This window comes from Oryx dammah, unplaced genomic scaffold (genome assembly GCF_014754425.2).
Source record: "Oryx dammah isolate SB20612 unplaced genomic scaffold, SCBI_Odam_1.1 HiC_scaffold_3, whole genome shotgun sequence".
In the NCBI taxonomy this organism is placed as follows: domain Eukaryota; kingdom Metazoa; phylum Chordata; class Mammalia; order Artiodactyla; family Bovidae; genus Oryx; species Oryx dammah.
In genome coordinates, this window is record NW_024070187.1 from 89,650,410 (window position 1) to 89,657,957 (window position 7,548).

General features: G+C 42.8%; 1 non-coding gene across 1 annotated transcript; it reads left to right on the plus strand.

Annotated features, from left to right (window-relative positions):
• Window positions 1-422: 422 nt before the first annotated feature.
• LOC120862303 lies at window positions 423-586 on the plus strand. Its single transcript, XR_005720733.1, has one exon. It is a non-coding gene; the product is annotated as a U1 spliceosomal RNA (small nuclear RNA).
• The last annotated feature ends 6,962 nt before the right edge of the window (window positions 587-7,548 follow it).

Sequence of the window (7,548 nt, forward strand, 5' to 3'; positions counted from 1 at the left end):
TAGTTACATGGACAGCGGCTTGTTGAACCGCGCCAGATGTCAACATCGACGTCACCTGTCCCAAGGCTTTCAAGATAGAAGCTTATTTATATTGTCTAAGTTTGTGCAGCGTATTTACCTTTGTAAATTTTATTGGAACTGCGCCACTAACAATGCTAAGAACAGGACGCGCGTTAAATGAGATCATGAAAGGGGTGTGGAATATGTAGATACGCGCAGTGACTGCTGGTCGTGCTTAAGCAACATATATATTTCCTAAGAGTTTAGACAATTTCCAGATGTCAAATGTTGCTGGTGGTAATTATCTCTTGGAAACTCTTTATACTTCAGAAGGGGAGTGGTATAGACTGTATGAGAAAAGTCGTCCTACGTAGAGAGTGGTTTGAATCTGATGGTGTGGTTCCAAGCAGCGATACCAACTCATACTTACCTGGCAGGGGAGATACCATGATCACGAAGGTGGTTTTCCCAGGGCGAGACTCATCCATTGCACTCCGGTTGTGTTGACCCCTGCGATTTCCCCAAATGTGGGAAACTCGACTGCATAATTTGTGGTAGTGGGGGACTGCGTTCGCGCTTTCCCCTGGTCTTTCTTTGTTTAAAAGTAGACTTTTTGGGTTCTTATTACTCAATGAAAATTAAGTGATTGGAGCTTCAGTTTTTTTTCTAAGGCGGGACGGTTGTTATCTATTATTTAGATAGTAAGTTGGTGTTTTGCGATTCCGTAGTAGTACACCTAGCTTTCTTGTCCTTAACTATTTTCTGGAATTGGCTGAAGTTTACGGTCAGTTGAGTGGCTGATACTGTCCCACAATCTATTTTGTCGTTTCGTTTTTCTTTCGTTTTCAATCGTTCCCAGAATCAGCCTTTTCCCATGAATCGTTTTTTTTCTCTTCAATACTTCAGCGAGTGAAGCGCGCGTCCTGTTTTCCGTCCTTAGCTCCGCCCTCTTGTGGGTGTGCGCAGAGGCGGGTGTCAGACTCCAGAGCTGCCGCCGGTTTTGGTTTCTGATCTTCAAAGTACTACTTTTTGAGGATGTACTACGTTAACCGCGGCTTTGAACGTGTTCAAAAAAATCAGTTTTTACAGGTCGAACGTCGAAATGTAGAAGCTCCCTTTCTTTTCCTGGGAAGAATTTACACTCTCCTCTTCTTTCTCTGCCACCTCTGTGAATTACGTGCTGTTGCCCTTTTTTCATTTTGAAGCCAGCAATGTTAGCATCTTGTGTCCGCTGACTTCTATTTTCTCTGGCCTTTCCTTAAGGCCGTCTTGGTAATTTGCAGTACTGCTCTCCCGCTCAAATCCTTAATCACATCTGCCAAATTTTCTTTTTTTGTATGAAGTAACATATTCGCTGTGTTATTGGAGAAGACTCTTGAGAGTCCCTTGGACTGCAAGGAGATCCAACCAGTCCATCCTAAAGGAGATCAGTCCTGGGTGTTCATTGGAAGGACTGATGTTGAAGCTGAAACTCCCAATACTTCGGCCACCTCATGCGAAGAGCTGACTCATTTGAAAAGACCCTGATTCTGGGAAAGATTGAGGGCAGGAGGAGAAGGGGACGACAGAGGATGAGATGGTTAGATGGCATCACTGACTGGATGGACATGGGTTTGGGTGAACTCCGGGAGCTGGTGATGGACAGGGAGGCCTGGCGTGCTGCGGTTCATGGGGTCGCAAAGAGTCGGACACGATTGAGCGACTGAACTGAACATATTCGCAGGTTCCAGAGATTGGGATGTGGACAGTTTTGGTGGGCTGTCGACAGTTTTGGTGGGCTGTCATATTCAGCCTTCCACCTTCATAAAACCTGCGGATTTTTTCGTCATGCTCAGGGGCTAGAGAATGACGTCACTTAAAATGGGTGTGGAGCATGTCAATTTGCGGAGCGTCTTCTGGCCTTGTTCACATTGTACGATTTTCGCAGATACTCTGGGATCCAAAATATTATTGCTTGGCTTTTGTAGTTCGGAGATGTCTTTCTTTTGTAAATGACAGACTAGAGCTTGTATGAAGAGAATGACCGAATATTCGGAGTGTTCGGAATCTGAAGGTAAGCAGTGTCCGGCGCACTTTTTACTTCAGGTGTTTGGAGAGGGGTATAACGTGAACCACTGAGAGCTCGATGACGAGGTAAAATTGTTCAGTTCAGTCGATCAGTCGTGTCCGACTCTTTGCCACCTCGCGGACTGCAGCACGCCAGGTTTCCCTGTCCAACACCAACTCCCGGAGTTCACTCAAACTCATGCCAATTCAGTCGATGATGCCATCCAACCATCATCCCTTGTGGGTTCCCTTCTCCTCCCGCCTTCAATCTTTCCCGGCATCAGGGTCTCTTCAAATGAGTCAGCTCTTCGCATCAGGTGGCCAAACTATTGGAGTTTCAGCTTCAACATCAGTCCTTCCAGTGCATTTTCAGGACTGATTTCATTTAGGTTGGACTGGTTGGATCTCCTTGCAGTCCAAGGGACTCTCAAGAGTCTTCTCCAACACATTTCAAAAGCATCAATCCTTGGGTGCTCAGCTTTCTTTATAGTCCAACTCTCACATCCATACATGACTACTGGAAAAACCATAGCTTTGACTAGAGGGACCTTTTCTTATTTGGAACCAATCTGTTGTCCAGTTCTAACTGTTGCTTCCTGGCCTGCATACAGATTTCTCAAGAGGCAGGTCAGGTGGTCTGGTATTCCCATCTCTTTCAGAATTTCCCAGTTTATTGTGATCCACACAAAAGTTTTGGCATAGTCAATAAAGCAGAACCAGATGTTTTTCTGGAACTCTTTTGCTTTTTCGATGATCCAGAGGATGTTGGCAATTTGATCTCTGGTTCCTTTGCCTTTTCTAAAGCCAGCTTGAATATCTGGAAGTTCATGGTTCACATATTGTTGAAGCCTGGCCTGGAGAATTTTGAGCATTACTTTAGTAGCGTGTGAGATGAGTGCATTTGTGCGGTAGTTTGAGCATTCTTTGGCATTGCCTTTCTTTGGGATTGGAATGAAAACTGACCTTTTCCAGTCCTGTGGCCACTGCTGAGTTTTCCAAATTTGCTGGCATATTGAGTACAGCCCTTTCACAGCACCATCTTTTAGGATTTGAAATAACTCAACTGTAATTCCATCACCTCCCCTAGCTTTGTTCTTAGTGATGCTTCCTAAGGCCCACTAGACTTCACTTTCCAGGTTGTCTGGCTCTAGGTGAGTGATCACACCATTGTGATTATCTGGGTCGTGAAGATCTTTTTTGTACAGTTCTTCTGTGTATTCTTGCCACCTCTTCTTAATATCTTCTGTTTTGGTTAGGTCCATTCTATTTTAGTCCTTTATTGATCCCATCTTTGCATGAAATGTTCCCTTGATAACTCTAATTTTCTTGAAGAGATCTCTGCTGCTGCTGCTAAGTCGCTTCAGTCGTGTCCTACTCTGTGCAATCTCATAGGCTCCCCACCAGGCTCCCCCATCCCTGGGATTCTCCAGGCAAGAACATTGGAGTGGGTTGCCATTTCCTTCTCCAAAGCATGAAAGTGAAAAGTGAAAGTGAAGTCGCTCAGTCGTGTCCAACTCTTAGAGCAGCCTACCAGGTTCCTCCGACCATGGGATTTTCCAGGCAAGAGTACTGGAGTGGGTTGCCATTGCCTTCTCTGAAGAGAATTTTCTTGAGGAAATCTCTAGTCTTCCCATTCTATTGTTTTCCTCTATTTCTTTGTACTGATCACTTTCTTATCTCTCCTTGCTATGCTTTGAAACTTTGCATTCAAATGGGTATATCTTTCCTTTTCTCCTTTGCTTTCTGCTTCTCTTCTTTTCACAGCTATTTGTAAGGCCTCCTTAGACAGCAGTTTTGCTTTTTTGCATTTCTTTTTCTTGGGGATGGTCTTGATCCCTATCTCCTGTACAGTGTTGCGAACCTCTATCCATAGTTCATCAGGCACTCTGTCTATCAGATCTAGTCCCTTAAATCTATTTCTCACTTCCACTGTATAATTGTAAAGGATTTGATTTAGGTCATACCTGGATGGTCTAGTGGTTTTCCCTACTTTCTTCAATTTAAGTGTGAATTTGGCAATAAGGAGTTCATGATCTGAGCCACAGTCAGCTCCCGGTCTTGTTTTTGCTGACTGTATAGGGCTTCTCCATCTTTGGCTGCGAAGAATATAATCAGTCTGATTTGGGTATTGACCGTCTGTTGATGTCCATGTGTAGAGTCCTCTCTTGTGTTGTTGGAAGAGGGTGTCTGCTATGACCAGTGCATTCTCTTGGCAAAACTCTATTAGCCTTTGTCCTGCTTCATTCTGTCCTCCAAGGCCAAATTTTCCTGTTACTCCAGATGTTTCTTGACTTCCTACTTTTGCATTCCAGTTCCCTATAATGAAAAGGACATCTTTTTTGGGTGTTAGTTCTAGAAGGTCTTGTAGGTCTTCATAGAACCGTTCAACATCAGCTCTTCAGCATTACCAGTTGGGGCATAGGCTTGGATTATCGTGATATTGAATGGTTTGCCTTGGATAGAATTGTTACAGTGGGTTTTCTTGGTTTGGAAATTTGAGAAGTTTGTGGCAGCTTTCTAACATGTATAAGTGTTGAGGGGTCTGATTTTCAGCGAGCATGGGGTTAGTGACACTTCCAAAGGGAACAGTTTTCTATTATATAACAGGTTGTGGCTGTTACTGAGCCTCCTCTGAAGTATACATAATCTATAATCAGGACTCAGTTTCTCCCACTGAGATGATCCTTCTGATGTTCTGTCAGAAGTTCAGCTTAGCCTTAAATCTCAGTGCCAGACATCCATGTGGACCCTGTAGGCACCATACAGGCAGTGATCCTCAGCATCATCGACTTGGTTATCTAGGTTTATCAGGAGAGAAAAACCAGGGTTTTGGTGAGTGTTAACAGTGTATGTGTGTGTGTGGAAGACAGAGGGAACGAATTTATAGTTTCTTTATATTTTCTCTATATACTTGTGTTTTAAATACTGTTTTATTCTCTGTAGTTCTCTTTGAGGTCATTAAACAAAAGCAGTCTAAGTGTTGAAAGAAAATGTTAGGTTGGTTTTGACCTGTACTATGTAGTTAGGCCAATGATGGTTGTGTCTGTACTGAACACAGGCAGACTTCTTTTTTCTTATCCTTATTTCCTAAAAAGTACAATGTAAAAACTATTTACATAGTACTTAACGTTGTATTGGGTATTATAAGTGGGCTTCCCTGGTGGCTCAGTAGTAAAGAATCCACCTGCCACTGCGGGAGATCGGATTTGGATCCCTGGGTGCAGAAGATCCCCCGGAGAAGGAAATGGCAACCCACTCCAGTATTCTTGGCTGGAGAATTACATGGACAGAGAAGCCTGATGGGTTACAGTGCATGTGGTCCCAAAGAGTCAGACAGGACTGAGCAACTGTGTACCCACCACGTAATCTAGAAATGATTTAAAGTATTCAGGGAGGAAGGATGTATATAGGTCACATATACTGGGCCATTTTATGTAAGGAACTTGAGCACCCCCAGGTCTTAGTATCTGAGGGGGAGGAGGTCCTGGAACCAATCTCTGAGAGCAGAGGGACCTCTGTGCTTACGAGAATCCATTTAGAGCTGTGGGTCTCAAACCGCACTACATGTTAGGACCACCCTAGGCAACTAAAAAATGGTGATGCTCTGGTTCCTTCCGCAACCACAAATGGTCAATTCAGTAGGCTTGGAATGGGACTTTGGTGTATTTAAAGTCCCCAGATGATTCTGAAGTGGAGCCGGGGCTGGGTAGTTCTGCATAAGCATTTTTGTACAGGACCCAGCTGTCAAGATGCATGTAACATATCCTTTATTAGCCATGTAAATATTTGCTTTACTAAGTCCTTCCTCTGTTCATTCTCGGTGCTCATGAAACTGTAATTTACAGCCCTTAAAGTATCTGCTATACCATCAAATATATTTCATTATATTTAAAAGCACCCTCCCAGGGATGGCAAATACTGCTTCAAAGCAGTAGAATCAGATGAAGACAGGAGCCCAGACTGTCCTGTTCTCATCTATTTCCCCTGAAACTGAAGAGATACTTAAAATTTTTTGGATGGATAGGTGAACAAACTGAGTTAAGACCATATATTGAACTACTGAACTCAAATGTATTAATTGCTTTTTAAAAAGATACTTTAAAAAAATTTTTTTCAAACTTTAAACTTTTTATTTTTTACTGTTTTTTTTTTTTGTATGCCAAAACAAAACTAACTATGTTGTGATAGTTTCAGGTGGACAGTGAAAGGACTCAGCCATACATATCCATGTATCCATTCTCCCCCAAAACTCTCCTTCTATCCAGGTTGCCTAACAGCATAACATTGAGTAGTGAACTTGAATACATTTAAAGACTAGAGGATACATTTAAATAACTAGATTAGAAATATCTGTGTGTGAGAATGTTGATCTAGGTCTGATCACATAAGTGATAACAGGAGTAAATGTAAGTGAGGCCCCATCCTTCTGTCCAAGGCTCCAGGCACAGAAGACATGTGCAGTGTTTTTAGCAATGCATGGAAAGGACTTTGTGGTTACCCAGAGAGACAGCCCTGGATCATATTAACAGGTGTAGGATCTGGAATGTCAGAAGCAATCATCCCATTCTTGTCCTTTTCCACATCACATCTGTGGTATTATGTGCAGTTCTGAAAACCACCATTGAGGGTGGGGACAATATAAAAACTAGAGAATATTTGGCAAAGACTCCCAGGATGTGGGGGAAAAATTGAACCATGTCACACAGAGAATAGTTGGAGGACTGGGCAAGTTTTGCCTGGAGGAATGCAGGACTGTTTAAATTATTTTTATTTATTTGAAAGGTTAACATTGAGAAAACAGACTGGATTTATCCGATATGACCACAAAGAGTGGATTCGAACCAAATTTTAATTCCATACAAAGAATAACTTTTTAAAAATTTTATTTATTTTAATTGGAGGCTAATTACTTTACAATATTGTATTGGTTTTGCCATCCATCAACATGAATCCGCCATAGGTGTACACGTGTTCCCCATCCTGAGCCCCTCTCCCTCCTCCCTCCCTGTACCATCCCACTGGGTCATCCCAGTGCACCAGCCCCAAGCATCCTGTATCCTGCATCGAACTTGGACTGGCAATTTGCTTCTTATATGATATACATGTTTCAGTGCCATTCTCCCAAATCATCCCACCCTCTCCCTTTCCCACAGAGTCCAAAAGACTGTTCTATACATCTGTGTCTCTTTTGCTGTCTCTCATACAAGGTTATTGTTACCATCTTTCTAAATTCCATATATATGCGTTAGTATACTGTATTGGTGTTTTAAAGAATAACTTCTCAAGATCAAAGTTAGCCAAGAAAGGACTATGGAATGGCTCTCTTGCATAGACTGAGGTATTCTGGCAGCTGTCTGTTTGTCAGTCATGTTGTGGAGGAACGCTTAATCAGGGGTTCCTGATTAAATGCAGATACTGCTTGGGTTGGTCCCCAGTGGAGGCTGATCTCACCTGCATTTCTAACAAGCCCCCAGGTCATGTCGACTCAGGAGCCTCTAAGGT